This window comes from Medicago sativa, chromosome 2, assembly GCF_051527215.1.
Source record: "Medicago sativa cultivar Bolivia chromosome 2, Bolivia_mono, whole genome shotgun sequence".
NCBI lineage: Eukaryota > Viridiplantae > Streptophyta > Magnoliopsida > Fabales > Fabaceae > Medicago > Medicago sativa.
This window is the reverse complement of record NC_140750.1, coordinates 78105599-78115343: the sequence shown is the minus strand read 5'-3', so window position 1 is coordinate 78115343 and position 9745 is coordinate 78105599.

The window sequence follows — 9745 nt, the reverse complement described above, 5'->3', positions numbered from 1 at the left end:
TTAGTTTTATTTTTCTCACTGAACCTTTTTTTAATTAGATGCATATTTTCTTGAAATTGATAAGAGTAAAAGTGTTCGAAAAAGTTTGTTACTCATTTGGCAGTGCATATTCAATGTTTCGATGTTTCATTATTTCGGTTTTGTTATTTTTGTTGAACTTTTGAATTTTTGAATGTTCTAGTTGGATATTGAATATAATTTTCTATGCCAAATAAAGTTGGAGAATCGACTGAACGCGTGTAGATCTTCTATGACAAATTCGTTAGTGAGAATGTTCGTAGCAAAACGCATATTTTCTTGTTGTGATATTTAATTCCTGAAGAACCTCAATGGTTTATTAGATTGTAAAAAGTATTGACGCAACATCAATTGTTTTTTCAACCCAATAGACCTATTAAGTTCTTGTGGAATCAAAATTTATAACTGTCATTATAAAACTATTTCGTTAATTGTTTTATGTCTTTTAGATACTGTATTTGTTAACGAAGATGAGTGAAGGGTTTGTTGACACATCCATGAAGCAAAACAACCTGCAGTGTGGAAGAACAATATTTGCATGAGGAAGGGTCACTGGATGATTGTAAATAGAAATAGGGTCATGCTATCATGTTTCCTTAGAACACGTGTTAAGGATAAACAGAAGGAGAAATAAGAGAATGTTTATCCATAATTATGATTTTTTTTTGAGTGAATCCATAATTATGATTTGATGTCAATTTTAAAATAATAGAGATAAGAAAATACATAAAATAAATTATCAGTTGAAGTTTTTTTTTTTGAGAGAATTATTTTGAGGGAACCCATAATTATGATTTGATGTCAATTTTAAAATAATAGAGATAAGAAAATACATAAAATAAATTATCAGTTGAAGTTTTTTTTTGAGAGAATTATCAGTTTTTTCCCAGACCTTGCATATTTTATGCATTGTCCATACCAACTGAGCTAAACTGTTGTCAAAAAAAAAATATACATACTTATATTATTAAGTTTATTACGAGATTTCCTTCTAAAATTATTATGAGATAACTTATTGAATAAATTTATTAAATAAGAGTTTGTTATGGGATGTTAAGACTTAAGAACCCCTATATATTGTGGTTCTCCCTCACACCCTTTCTCACAAAGTCAGAATCAAAACTATCACCTTTATTATTGATTAGTTAGGATTACCAAAATTAGGGTTGTAAAACTATTATTCATCAATTGGGTTTTCTTGTTGGCATGTCATAAATAAATTTAATTTTTTGAAAAAGGATAGCATTGTTAATTTTTTATTTTAATTTAGTTTGATCGGGTTCATAGCAGCCAACAAAGTGAAGTTCTTCCGAGATTTTTTTTTTTTTTAACAGAAAAGTTCTTCTTCCTAAATTCTTAATATATTTTTTTTACTTTATATTCTTAAATTTTTAATAATGAGCTCCCCCAGACAACAAGTTGTTTGAGAGAATCCAAGTTGGATTCTTAGTAGAACAATTTTTTTTAGGGGATTTTCTTGTGGGCAATTTTTTGTCGAACTTTAATTACTTACCTCCTAACTATATTTTGGATTAATTGAATTTATGTTTCCATTGATTTTTTTTCCTAAAGATGTTTCTGTTGATTTGATCATTGTGATTAACAGATAATGTGAGATATATTTACTGATTAACAGATAATGTGAGATATATTTACACTACTATAGTAGTAGTGTATATGCATTAAATCCTTTTTAAATCTGGTGGACACTTTCCATTTTAAATCTCAAGCTTGCTTTGTTTTTAGTTTTTACAGACGCTTTATTGTTATTCAATAAGTTCTTCGTCCTAAAGTATAATAACTTAAAAGGGAAATGCTAACAGGTGCTTCCGGGACACTGGTTAAGAATGCTAAAAACATAGTAGTTATTGCACTGAAAACTGTGAAATTAATACTAAAAAAGTCAAAAATGTTACCTTTTATGGTAATACTTACACCCTCTGGTCACTAATATAAGCAAAAATTTGATTTTTAGATTCATTCGTTAAATGGCGTATGTAGTCTTTAATAAAGACTACATACGCCATTTAACGAATGAATCTAAAAATCAAATTTTTGCTTATATTAGTGACCGGAGGGTGTACCTTTTTTGTCATCATTAACCAGTGCCCCGGGGGCATCGGTTAGCAAAACCCTAATTTAAAAGGAAAATGTTAACTTGTGCTCGTAGGGAACATATTAAGGAATTTAAAGTGAAAATTTTATCTAAAAAATTGTGCCAATTTATTCTTTTAGAGATTGAAAATTTATATTTTGTAATAAATATTTATCATTTATAGAATCATTAACATGTGCCCTAAAAGCACAAGTTGGCATGACCCTAACTTAAATTGTATAATTTGCTCTAACTAAAAAAAGTTGATTGTATAAATAATGTGTATATTTTAGGGTTAATATGTCTTTACCCCCCTGTAATATAGGCGAGTTCCGGTTTTCCCCCCTGTAAAAAAGATTCTTTCGATTCCAACCCTGTAATATAAAGATTCCGTCGAAAACCCCCCTGAGCACATTTGAGACCCCCCAGCTGATGACGTGGCGTGACGTGGCGCGCTTAGTCACCCTTGTCTGCTGACGTGGCTTGCTGATTGTATAATTAATTTTATTTTTTATTTTTTTTATAGGGTACACGTGGCATTTGTAATTTTTTTATGTCTTTACCCCCCTGTAATTTAGGCGAGTTCCAGTTTTACCCCCTGTAAAAATTTTAAAAATAAAAAATAAAATCTGGAAAATTTTTAAAAAAATTATTTTTTTAAAAAAATTCTGGAAAATTAATAAAAATTGAAAATAATGAAAAAAATTCCAAAAAAATTTAAAAAATTAATAAAATGAAAAAATAGATTTTTTTTTGAAATTTTAAAAATTATAAAAAAGTTTGGATTTTTTTTGAAATTTAGAAGATATTTAAAAATACCGGAATTTAATTTTCAAAATAAAAAAGTTTAGATTTTTTTGGGAAGTTCAAAAGACATTGGAAGAGCAACTTGAGGTACTCACTTTTTAAATTTTAATGTCTCTTAAATAAGACACTTTTTAAATTTTTTTTAAGTAAAAAGAAAAATACATTAAAAGAAAAAGAGAGAGATACATAGACTGGGGGGACATAAAACCTAACCCAGGTAAAACCCAAAACGGGCATACATCATTATAAATCAGACCAAGCGAAACAGTCCTAAAATATCCTAACAAAAATTCACTAATCATGAGCATAACATAGCAAACCCGCGTGCGGGGCCGAAACCAGATTACAAAAAAATATGAATAGTGAACATTTGTCAAAAACAATTAGGATTTAATTTTAGCGAATGGATTGACTGCCAACACAATAACAAACCCAAGTGCCAACAACTCCCTGCTCAAGCAGCAAGCATAAAGCTCTTTTGAGCTCGATGAACCTGAGTGTAAACGGACACTTTTTAAAATTTTACACGCATTAATAATTCTTTTTACAAAAATATTCCTATGTAATTCAAGCTTCTCAGATTTTTTTCCTAAATTTTTAATTAAACTAAAATCAATTTTTTTCTTCAGATTATATATTTTCAAAATTTAATTTTCATATTGTAATTGGGTTTTAGAAAATATATATCCAGATTTTTAAAATTTTAAATACTTTCCAGTTTTTTTATTTCGAAAAAAATCTAAACTTTTTTATTTTGAAAATTAAATTCCAGTATTTTTAAATATCTTCTAAATTTCGAAAAAAAATCCATTTTTATTTATTTTTTCCATTATTTCAATTTTTATTTATTTTTCCAGAATTTCTTTAAAAAATTATTATTATTTTAAAATTTTCCAGATTTTTGTTTTCGTTTTTATTAATTTTTTTCCAAATTTTTTCATTATTTTCAATTTTTATTTATTTTTCCAGAATTTAAATTATTTTTTTTTTTAAAATTTCCCAGATTTTATTTTTTATTTTTAAAATTTTCCAGATTTTTATCATTTTTATTAATTTTTCCAATTTTTAAAAAAAATTTCGTAATTTTTTTTTATTTTTTCAGAATTATTTTCGTTTTTTAGATTATTTTTTTTAAAAAAAAAAATTAAAAAAATGACAAATGCCACGTGTCCCTATAAAAAAAATAAAAAATAAAAATAATTATACAGTCAGCGCGCCACGTCAGCAGAATAGGTGACTCAGCGCGCCATGTCATGCCACGTCATCTGCTGGGGGGGTCTCAAATGTGCTCAGGGGGGTTTTCGACGGAATCTTTATATTACAGGGTTGGAATCGAAAGAATCTTTTTTACAGGGGGGAAAACCGGAACTCGCCTATATTACAGGGGGGTAAAGACATATTAACCCTATATTTTATGTATAATACTTAAAATACCATTTAAATAACTTTTCTAATTAAAGTTGGATATTTATTAAATCTTTAATTAAACCATGGACATAATTAATGGGATATAAAAAACCTTCTATTTTGATGTTTAATTTTTTGTCAATTTTTTTTTTCAAGTTTGCACATGCCTTGGAATTGATTCTTTTTGAATTTATGATTTTTGGATTTTTCAAATTGGAGATTTCGATTTGGGAAAATTATAATTAAATATATAGCAATATTGGAAAAATTATAAGGCTTTGAAATTGGCGGTCTATTTAGCAGGAAAGGAACGAATGTCTGTTTCATAATATTGTTCTTTCGACTGAGTAGGTTGTAGAGAATGTTAGCGTGAGTAGGTTATTGAGAATATTGGTGGTCTATCTACCAGTATGTATTATGAATGGAAATTTGAACTGCATGACGAGGCAATTTTCTGCATAATTCGGAGTTGTTTTTCTTTTTTATAAAAAATTTGTTGTGTTTTCTCGGATGTTTTGGCCTGTGGACTGTTGTTGTACAACATATTTTTCTGGTGGTATAATACTACAGCGGCAGCAGAGCCACGTTTAGGTGGTTGTGGTTTGGCTCTTTTAGCATAGTTCGTTTTGGTTTCTTTTCTTTGGTTGTGGTTGTGGTTGCCTTCTTTTGTTCTCTCTGTCTTATTTCCCTTTGTTTCTTTTACTGCTACTGCAGAACTATTGCAGTTTCTTCACCTATTTTATGTATCATGCATGCCTTAGATGGTATCTGATTTAAGGATTTTGTTCTGTGTATTTAATTTTAATTAGCTTATTTGAGCTTCACTCATTTGATAGCACATTGTTATTGATTCAAATATTATTTTTGTTTATCCTTTCTGCAGTTAAGTCTAACGTTCTTCTTGTAATTTGCACATGATAAAGATTATAATTGTAACCTTTTATTTATAAAAGAAAATATATTGTGTCTAGCATTGGTAAACTCTATCCAAATAAACCATTTCCTTATGCATTTGTGTTGCATCAGTTAAGTCTCTTTCAATGAAATGAATTCACCATAGGCATTAACTCTAGAATTGCTTTATCAGCCAGTCAACGTTCTGTTATAGCCATCATGTCTTTATGTTTTCTTTGTCTTCTATCACTCTTTCTCCTTATTTTATAATCTCTTTGTTTTCTTCTTTTTTTAGTAGTTGCTGGTTTCAGTTCGTAGGACATGAGTGTTTGGACATGGATTTTGTGTGAGTAAGGCCAACATGGCTTTGGAAGGTAATTTTACATTCAAAAGAAGCTGGATAGTTTTCTTTAGTCAAATATAAGCGTAAGGTCTTTGTTTTTATTTACAAGTGCAAAAGTAGATTGTTTTCCTTTATCCTTTCCTTTTTCATATTTTCTTCATTTGTAAAACTTTTTGCCAATCAAACTATATGCTACCATTTTTTTTACTTCTGTAATTGCATGCTGAATTAGAAGTTCTAAAGGTAAAAGCACCTTGGTATTCCAATTATTTATTGCAAATGACTATGCTCAAATTACTTCATAACAAAATTTGCAGTTGAGAGAAAGAAGTCTGGTTAAATGGTAATGAGTTAAATATTGGTAAATCCAATTGATACAAATCTATTGTGGATGTTGTTTTTCACAAAGAAAACTCTAAGTTGAAATTTAGTCATGTAATCCAATTGTTTTCTATTACTTCTTTTTTGTGTACATTTTTGTAGCGCAAAAGGTTTACATAGGTTTAACAACTAAGTTATGCTTCATGGTTGATTCTAAACTTCCAATTGGTTTCATTCCTTACCAATATAATGTAGGTGTGAATCAGAGTAATGAAGCACAATATTAATGTGAATAGTTTCCGCTAATGTTCAATGGCTTGGAGCAAGATAATAGCGCAATGAAGATGGTAGCTTAATGTTGGAGATGAAAAGATGACTGAGTTTTGACTTTTGATGAAGTAAAAGCCTTAGAAAAGAGCTTTAAGTTGAACAACAAGCTAGATCAAACGTGATATTAGAGGTTTTGATGTTTTTAAGTTTGAGTATAGTAATATCAATCACTTCGATTTTTTTCTCTTCAAACATACCCCTTGATAGTAATACAAATTTAACTTTGATGAAGGCAACAATTTGTAAGTTGTTCATGGTACCCATGTAAATGATAGAATAAGGGTAATTGAAGCAACTATTCATATATTAATGCACTTATTGCAAATATGATCGATCAAGTCTCACAAGATTTTTTTTGTATTTGACTATTTCACACATTAAAAAAGAATGGTAAATTTTGTAAAAAAAATGCAAAATTAAAGAAAGTGAATGGTGATTTAACGAAATTGCTCATAATTATTGATGTACTCACTCCGAGTTTATATATAAGAAAAAAGTCAAATCACTAAAAAAAAAGAAGTAAAAAGTCAAATGTATTTGGTCTATATTTGGATCAAATAAATTTGAGTTTAAGTCCAAAGAGAGCGTTTGTATTATCATTTATGGATTTGGTCAAATCTATGTATTTGGTCAAAGTTATGTTGTTGAAGTAAAAGTTATGTCAAGAAGTAATATTGGTGACAATGTCTTCATTCCTAGATTATCTTTTATACCATTTGATGCCAGATTATATTTTAACATCAATAAAAATACAGTATAATTTTTTGGTCTTTATTATAGCCCATGAGACCCGTGCGACCGGGTCTGTTAAGCTAAAAATAATCCTTGATTATTGAAATATTATAACTTCACCACCCAAACAAAATACATTATGAAATGATTTTAGCTCATAAGACCCGTGCGGCGCATGGGTCAGCAATCTAGTAATAACTTAAAAGGAAAATGTCAACTTGTGCCCATATGGCACATATTAAGGAATTTAAAGTGGAAATTTTATCTAGAAAATTGTGCTAATTTATTCTTTTAGAGATTGAAAATTACTAATTTATAATAAATAGTTATCATTTATAGAATCATTAACATGTGCCCTAAAAGCACAAGTTGGCATGACTTTTCTAAAATATTTTATGTATAATACTTAAAATACCTTTTCTAATTAAAGTTGGATATTTATTAAATCTTTAATTGAACCATGGACATAATTAATGGGATATAAAAAAACCTTCTATTTTGATGTTTAATTTTTTGTCAATTTTTTTTTTCTTTTCAATTTAGTTTTGTCATATAAGAAGAAAATTAGCCACGTGTCATCTACCATGAGAAGCAAACAAAACTCATTTGGAGGATTAGTCCTAATCAATGTACATGTTTCCTTTACACAACGTATGGTAAAGCTTAAGATTACAGTTTCCGATCATTATTATAAACAAAAATAAGACTACATTTTCCGATCATTATTATAAACAAAAATCAATATTTTAGATTCATTCAATTATTGATGTATATAGTTTTTATTATAGACCACATACATCGTTTAATGAATTAATCTAAAATATTAATTTTTGCTTATAATAATGACAGTAGGAGTGTACAATCTTTTTCTAGTTATAGATTTACCTATGTGTATAAGAAATCATTTTGTTAAAAATAGGTTGGGGATGCCTAGTTATAGGTTTTCTTATCCCTGAGGAGGTTTTGGTTTGGTCCCCCTCCTCTTTTTGGTTGTTGTTCCACCTTTTCCCTTTTTTAATATATGTTGGGTTGCCCTAGCTATCTGCTAGGCTTCCTTGTTTGCTTAAAAAAAAAAAAAATCTTTTTCTATTTTGTTTGACGGACTAATTTTAGATAAAACAAACAAACATAATACACCAAAAAAGATTTAAAATTCATTATGAGTGAAGGGATATATTGGTGGCATTGTTGTTTTTTTTTAAAAAAAGATGGTGGCATTGTTGCTTAAAATGTTTTGAAAACCCATTCAAAAGAATCTCAACACCAATTTTTTTTTGTGGTGGTCGGGGTTCGAACCCCAGACCTTGCATATTATATGCATTGTCCATACCTTTATGTATTGTCCATACCAACTGAGCTAAACTCACGAGGACATCTCAACACCAATTAATATTATTTTTATTATTAATAGCATTCATAAATACACTACTCGTCTTTGTAAAATATAAAATAAAATAAAAGATACTACCTATGTGTCCGCTATTTTTGTTACGTTAATGTGTGTAAATTATGAACAAATTTTTTTAATGCAATTTAGATTTTGGTTAAAATTATATGTATGGATGTGACCGACTTTCAAATTGAATCAAAAAATGTTTACCTTTTTCAATGACACACAAATATAATATAAATTGTTATATTTTTCTTTAGTAGTTGACTAGCTTTTTCTTTAAGGATGGTAGTTGACTAGTTTTGAAGAGACAAGAATTTGAATTAAAATTTAATGTGTTTTGCTTATGTGAGGTTGGAATTTCATATTCCAATAACTAATAAGATATATAGCAGTTGCGAAGATGTTTTCTTTGGGTTGAGAGTTTAATGGTGAGGTGTGGGAGTGGCATAAGAGATTGTTTGCGTGGGAGGAGGGGTTGGTTAGGGAGTATGCGAAGCAGCTGTCGCTTGTTGTTTTACAGATTGGTTTGCCTGACAGGTGGTTTTGTAAGCTTCATTCTTCCCATCGGTACACAGTCAAAACTGCTTATAATAATCATTTGACAACTTATGATGTTGGTGTGATGATCGATTTAATCATGTTTTTTGGCTTAATAAAATTCCTCTTAAGGTTAATATTTTTAGAGAAATGATATTTGTACAACCATTTTGCAACAACTTTCTCTCTCATATTCACATTATGTTTTTATTCTCTCTCTTCCTTTTTCTCTCTCTATTATTTTTGACCAATAGAAATAGAGGAAATGGAAGTTGTCATGGAAGTTGTCACCAATGGTTGTTCATATATCATTGCTCATATTTTTATTTGGCGATTGTTCAGGAGAAATATTCTGGATTACAATGATTCTTTATGCACGACTACTTGTGGCTTGGTGGAGGATCAAGACCATTTGTTTTTTACTTGTACTTTTTACAATCAACTTTAGCTCTTGATATCAAGTTGGCTAGGTTTTTTAATGGCTCTTCATGGTTTGTAAATTGAGCATTAATATTTTACTCAATTTGGAAGTCTTGGGGGATTTTTCAAGAAGTCTTGTTTGGCTTTTAACATAATTTGGATTTATGTTCTTTTTATTATTTGGAAGGATCGTAGTGTTGAGACGGCTCATTTTGTTCAAATTAACAATTGTTTGGGTTACAAATTGATATGAGCTAGTAAAACTAACCCTAATAAAACCATTAAAACTATTTTTTTTTAAGTGAAATAATACATAGTCCTTAATTTTATTGGACAAATTTTTTTGACACTGCTATTATAGCCACGCCAAAACATGTTCTAGATACGCCCCTGGTTATAATTTTTTTTTTTTTGGATAAGTGGTTATAATCTTTCTTTTTTTTTTTTG